Below are 7,373 nucleotides of genomic sequence, written 5' to 3' on the forward strand. Positions count from 1 at the left end.
TATTATTGAACCATCGACATTATTGATACATCAATGTTGATGAACCATCAATATTTTCATGATGCAAACAAAGCCGAAGCGGCCAGAGTCCCAAGAGAATTTTTTTTGACAGTTTGATTTTTCGATTATTTATACAGTACAGACAATGTATTCTTGGTGGGGATTTTTCTGTCCCTTTCATAAAATGAACAATATTCTTCTACTTAGTGCCGATTCATAGCCTACTTATTTCTCATGTATCCCTGATAGATGGTTAGATTTGACAGTCAAATAGTATAACTACAGTCGAGCCTGCCTTAACGGAAACCTGTGTAAAACGGAAACCTGTCTTAACGGAATCTCCCCGCTCCCCCCTTGGTATATTCTTCTTTAATTACCTGTGTAAAACGGAAACCTGTCCAACGCGGAAACGGAAAGAAAAATCCGCTCCCTTCCGAGGGTTTCACCTGTCTAAGACGGAAAATGCTTTACCCGTTTAGCCCTGATTTGAAACAGAACTCGCAAGTTTGGTTCCGTCGGCTCTAAACTGAAGGCCATAGCCATGCCGCTGGGTGAGGAAGGGGAGTAGGGGAGCAATTTGGGGGTAGATGTTACCCTATACGTTCTTATACTGACCATCTAGATGTTACCCCGTCATGTGAGCCCTGAGGTGTGGGTGTGAAATCTCATGACTGCCCGTGAGAGTGCTCGAGTAGCGAGCCGCTACGGAAACTTTTCTGGGTAGCCAGAAACTAGAGGTGTGAAATTAGACTGACCAATGCCTGCCGCCCTGATCGTACGGCCAGCCGAGAAAAGAGTTCCTCAAATCGTTGTTACATGATGGCCGTGAGGGGTGGCATTGGTGGGTGGGGCTAAGGGTGGAAGCAAAGGAGATGTTCAAACGTTTCTGTTTTTAATAGGTCAAACAGTGGTCCTATGAAAGGCAAGCAATGAGGGTAATTGGATACGCAAGACTGACCCATGTCATTATCAGACAAGATAGCAGCTGAGAAGTGTGAAGTTTTGACCACTGCTTGCCGATCGGACAAGCGATCCTTGACCCCACCGGCTGGGCCTTTGACCCCCCCCCCCCCCCTAAATTCCCCTGTCTAAGACGGAATTTTTTTCCCTCTCCATTGCGATTCCCTCTTACACAGGTTCAACTGTGTCAAAAAAAGACCAAAAAAACTTTGAGCTATACTCTCCCTTTTTTTAAAGATAAAAAAAAAATATTGAGTGTCTGAATAGAATACTTTATTATCGTCTATACTAAAAATAAGGGGTTAATTTAGGTGAAACTGCAGCCCGTTTGTTTGATTTCTACAAGAAGTGATTTTTTTGGGGGGGGGGAGGGGGGGGACCGCATACAACCGCTGTTTCAGCAATGGGGCTGACAACTAGGTCAAGGACAATCAATGCCACTACCATTACCTATCCATAGCGACTTTCTGTTGCGTTGCACATCATTTGACATTTTTACTTTTTCATTTTTTTGCCTTTTTACAAATTGTCATAATTTCATTTATTGAATTTCGCGTGCGTCATTCTCCATGATGAAACTTCTTCTTGTGAAGTGAATGCTTTGCTGTTGTCAACATGTTTCATAAAAAAAAATATATGATGTTGTAGGTGAGTAGTGTGTATGTGGGACCTGTGCTCATCATTGCTGAGGGAAGGAGGAGGGAGTGGCTTGTTCAGTGCAGTAACCTCCAACCTTAATTAGTTTGTTTATGGTTTGTCTTTTGCGTGGGAGAAGGTGTAACTTAATTGCTTGAAAGGTGAAAGGTCATCTGTTTGTTTGCCGAGTGAGTGTGATTGCTGCTTCACAACAGGTCCACAGAGTAGATACCCTTGTTTTGTTTGGTGCCTCAGTCAGTGGGGGCTTTGTATAGGGAAGAGAGTGGGAGAGACTGCTGGCCCGGAGGTAAAAACGTTCTATCTACAACCATAATTTGGACTTGTGCAGTGTCCCTAATTCTGTTGCATATTATATATATGTGCTCTTGCAGCACCATTGAGCACTTGTCTCAATACTTTATTAGCATTTATCTTCCCTGTTATGATCGAAATTGTTTCAATGAGGGCTTAAAAAACATCTCTGATTGTAATTTTTCCCTCTCAGCTCCCATGAAAAAGAGCATTATGCGTTCATTGTGCATGTACCATTGCAGTTTTCCCCTTTGAACCCATTAGATTTTATGTAGTGCTTGGAGTTAGATTTCGCTCATATTGGCACCAAATCCATCTACAGTATACCATGGATAGCTCGAATTTGTCAGGACCGGCCTTGGTAGTTGGAGGAATCTGCAGTTTGAGGGATATCTGCAAAGATAAAGAAGAACGGGACTACAGCACAGTTCTACAGATGCTTGAATTTGAGTCTTCTGTGTTCGACCTATCCGTGTTATACTGTATTTTATGTTTGATGAGGTTCATAACCATTGCCAGCAGATTGTTGTAGTTGGGTCTTACCAGATTCTTACCTCGAATTATGTAGGCATCTGCTTCTACTCCTATTTGTCGTGTGACCAATCAAAATAAAGTCAGAAGTAGCGTGTAATCTACAAATTCCTTTATTAAGTTCATGTTTTGCCTACAAGTTTAAATATTTTCAAAGCGAGGAGTAGTATTGTTTGCAAAAAAAGAATCATCACTGTCAGGCATTGACAAGCGAATTATTATTATTACTATTATAAATGAAGAACAGGAAAAAGGACACATTTTCTTACATGACAAAATTTCTTCTTTGAGTGGTTTGCTGCTCGTCAAGTCTTCATTTTGATTTGGATCACGATTTTTCGTTTTATTTTGGGAGGTTTTGTCTATAAATTGGCTTTTTGTCTATAAATTGGCTTTTCATATTGGATCTTTCAGCAAGAGAACATTTCCTGTGTAAAGAAAAGAAGAGCGCGGGAGAGGATTTGTTATGCTTTTGTTGTAAGCCCGTGGTTTTTCTAGGATTCTTTTTATGTTGGAGAGTAAGTAACGGTAGGCTTACCATCTGGACCGGTGTCTCTTCCATGGCAGTTAGTCACTTTTCTGTCATATGCAGGAGAGATGGGATAGATTCCTGTGTGGGGAGAATTTTTAAATTTTAAGCATTACTGTCATTCTGCTGAGATTTTGCATCCCTCTCAGCCTGAGTTGGCCCCGACAGATAGGGTTGAAGCCGCCCGCCTCTTTAATAATTTTGAAAGTGTCGATGGGGGAGCATAAATCTCCTGCAAGTAGGTTTTTTTTTCTTACTGTCTGGGAAAAATAATATCGAAGTGCAATTCCTGTCTTGTTGTTTTTCTAGTGCTGTTGTTTTTGTTGCCTGAAAGGAAAATGTAGGGTATAGTGTCAAGCATTATTTTCTGACATGTTATGAAATATTTTATCTGCTTCAAGAAGAAGAAAGTCGAAACTGTCTAAGACAGCCACCTCTGTCTAAGACAGCCACTTTAAACTGCTGGTCATCTTACACAGTGTCATTATGTCATTATAAAAATACGCAAGGGAGGAAATGGGGAAATGCTTGTATATACAGGTGGCAGTTTGAGTAGGTTTGACTGTATTTTCAGTGGTGTAATGTTATTTTGTTTTCCCACTGATGTCTGTGGTGTAGCGGTTAGGTGCTTCGCTGTTGCACGTGAGAGACTCTAGATCAATTTCCGAATGGGAAATAATTTTTGTTGGGTATCTTGGTCTTTCTGCAAGATGTAACATCACTCTAAGCCGAGGCTGGTCTTGGCAGGCAGGGTCAGAAGCCTGCCTTCTAAATGATCTAAGTCAAATCACCGAGGGCAGATACACACTTGCATATATAATTATATTTTCCTAGTTTGTTGTGGAGAGAAGTTCATCAAGTATGTTTTTCGTATAAGACCTGCCTTTTCTGAATCTTAATTATATAAAAGTGAGGTGAGGATGTCAAAATTTTATTTATCTGTTTTCTGTGTGTGAATTTTGTCTGGCAATTTTTTTCTACAGACCCTTTCTATAACATTTGGTTTTTTTTTAATGGGATGTGTGGGGAGGGGGATGGGGTTGGTACTTTAAGTATGTGTGTGGAACAAATGCTCAGACTTTTTTAAAGCTTGCTTAGGTTATTTACTGGTAGTTTCCTCCTCAATTTTATTTGAAAGAAGTTTTTGTTCCATCATTTATGTTAATGAAGTTCCCGGTGAATGTGAGGTTGACAGTGTTTTCTCCTTAAACAAAGGAACTGATTCATTTCTATGGAAATTCCTGTTGCACTACAGCTTGTTCATTTTTGTCTGACCACGTTAAAAAAATTCTAGCTCATTTTTGTTTATTTACCAATGGGCTCATAACTTTGTGCTTAGCACACCTCCATAAGCCAGCAGCCAAACAAAAATATTTTATGAAATTCTTTATCCAGAAATAATAAAAGTTTCTTTGTTCAGGACTTATATTGATACTGTCCTTTGAACGCATATACAGAATCAACACAATACATGATTTACAGTAATTTAGCCAACAAATTGCTCGTTTCGAGACAGTGACACCACCCTGCCACCGTATTTCTGTATAAGTTTATAGTTAGGTTTCCTTACAAGACTATCTAGACATTTCCACGTTTGTCTCAAAAAGTATCCACCCGCATGGTGGAAAGTGTTTTATAAGCGTGCAATATCCATAAAGTGTGACATTGATGAAAATAAGTAAACTGTTTCATGTTTTAGGTCCCTACTATAAACCCTTGTTTATTTTTGTTTCTGCTTTTGGCTAACACAAAATAAACCATGTCAAAACTTTATTTTGCAGCAGCCTTTAGTAATGGGCTTTTAGCTTGTGTTGGTCATCCAACTTTTGGACTTGCATGCATAGACCTACAATTTGCTTTAATTTTGTTTTACCCGTGGTCAGACAAAAAGGAACAAGCTGTAACACTTTGTGAACATACAGGACCAGCTTTTTTCTCACAACACATAGATTTAGGTCTACCCAGCCTGCAGCCCCTTCTCTTTATCCTGCAGTGTTTGCTTCTTGTAGGCCTATGGTTAAAACGTTTTGAAATTAATGCAAAAATCAGCTCTCTTTTTTTTTAAAGATTTGTAAGACTCACTGATATATATATAATTTTTTTTTGGGGGGGGGGGTTACAAAGCAGCTGTCCTGCCTTTTATTGTTCGTGTAGTTATGCTGTAGAGGACTTACCAAGAAGGGTACTTATAGTTGTACATGTGTTTGAGAGAAAAAGACCTGTTTGCCGCACACAAAATGTGTAGGGCTTCTGTCAGGGGCTGATTGTAATGAATGATGTTGAAATACCTCCCAAAAGTCAAAGTGTATTCATACCTCAAAATTTGATCTGAGACGATGCTTGTCTTTGGTGGTGTCCACCAGCTTCTCTTGAGCTGCACCTCTGGCTTTTTCTCTTTGTCTTATATCAGTTTTCCCCAGTTTGTCAAAATTCAAGGTAGTTCTTGATCAGCTGGTTAGGGATCCACTGCAGAATGTTTTTTCATCATGCTATTTTGATTTTCTCTTAGGCGCGTGCACTTATATACATATATGTATTTCGTGATTGATTGAACACGAATGATGCAAATATTTTGGTACAGTTGTAAGATTATAATAGAAAGGAGTCCACTTAAACTCAGAAAATTCAAGAACAGAAGTAAATTGAAAGAAAATAAAATCCCAGATTTATTGTGGCTGGGAGGGGGGGTTCTCTATTTGTATCATCTCTGAGAACCTTAAACTCAGCTAAACTGATGAAAATCTTGCAGTCCTGAAGAATTTGGTTTATGTGGACTCCACTGTTCAAGCCCTTTGCCTTCTTAATTCGTAGTAGGAATTGGGGTCGTATGATTGCAGTGTGCTTTTTGAAATTGAGATATCTTTGTTGGTCTCAGTGGCCGCAACCCTTTTTTAGGGACGAAAAAATGAAAACCTGCCTAATTTTGTCTCTGCATCTTTTATTTTTTAATGGAAATGGGGAGATTTTTTTTTCTTTGAGGTTTTTCATTGTTTGTTGTATGACACTACATCTATTCATGGTGTAGAAAACCTTCTGTCTGAGAAATCGAGGGAGGGAATGTTGTGAGAGTTGATTAGATTTGTATGTCATGTTACCAATGAATGTATGAGTGAGGGGTTTGTTTTTATGTTTTTGTTTCTCCTGCCAAACTGGTCCCCACTCCTCTCCCCTTGTCTTCCACTCTGTGTGATTGAATGGTTTTGTACAGTTCAGTGTAGTGTGGATATAAAACAAGATTGTCACATCTGCAAAAATATTGTTTTGAGGCAACGAATTTGAGCTTGACTTTTGAGATAATATGAAATGATTAAGAAAATGTGTGTTTCTGACTTTCTAAACCACAAAGGGAGGTTAGTTGTCGAAATGGAAACGAAAGGAAGGTTTTTCACATTAATAGATAACATTTAAACAGTCTAAAAGTAATTCATATTATAATTAGATTTAGTCTCATTGTTTTTTGCAGATATGGTGTTTTTGCTTTATATTCTCACAGTATGTCATGTATAAATATTCCACAGCAATGGTGTGAGTGTGTGTGGGATCTTTGTAGCCTCCTGTGAGGGTGTCTTCTGTAAACAGAGCTTCTCTAGTATTAGTTGATCATGTGGTGAATGAATGGCACATATTATTTGTTGTTTGTTTTTCTTTTCAAACAAAAAAAAATGACTGAATAAATGAATAATGTGAATTACCAATGGAAGTTTGTGGTTTGTCTTATCATTCTTTCTTTCTTCCTTTAAATTTATACATTATTACTTAAATGCCCCTTGGCGCTCATATGACCTTATGCGGTTGCGAGCGCTGTAAAACTTCTACTAAAACTGAAAAACTTAAATGCCCCAGTGGGTGGTTCGAGGGAGCCTCATGTAGGTCCTATTTTATAGCCTCTGTTATTTCTGTCTTGCTGTCTTTCTGAGCTCTTTCCCAGTGCCGAATGGGTGGGAGGTTGGCCAGGTGCTATTTTGTGGTTTGCTCCTTGTGTCTTATCAACAAACATCTGTCATCCTGATCTTTCTTCCTTTTTTTTTTCATTTTAAGATCTTTGTTACTTTCTTGTAACACCTCTAATTTCGTCACTCGAGAATTTGACCTACTTTTGTTGCAAATGCTGTCAAATGTTTGCTAAAGCATTAAGAAAATACTGAACGGCTGTTCCTGTCGATGTGATTCTCTTTATTCTTAAATAAATAGTGAAAGTTCCGTTTTTAATAATACACTCTGCAGCAACCAAATTGTTGATTGTGCTGCAAAACATGCTCAAGCTCAAACAAGACTAAAATTTAATTGTTACATTTGGAATGGGGTCAGCAACATGTGGGATGTTGCAGATCTAGAATCTACTTTTTGCTGCATAAGGTCATGAGCGCGCAGGGCACATTAAATATTTTTCACTGGGTAGGAAATT

The sequence above is a fragment of the Aplysia californica genome, unplaced genomic scaffold (genome assembly GCF_000002075.1).
Source record: "Aplysia californica isolate F4 #8 unplaced genomic scaffold, AplCal3.0 scaffold00329, whole genome shotgun sequence".
Taxonomy (NCBI): Eukaryota; Metazoa; Mollusca; class Gastropoda; order Aplysiida; family Aplysiidae; genus Aplysia; species Aplysia californica.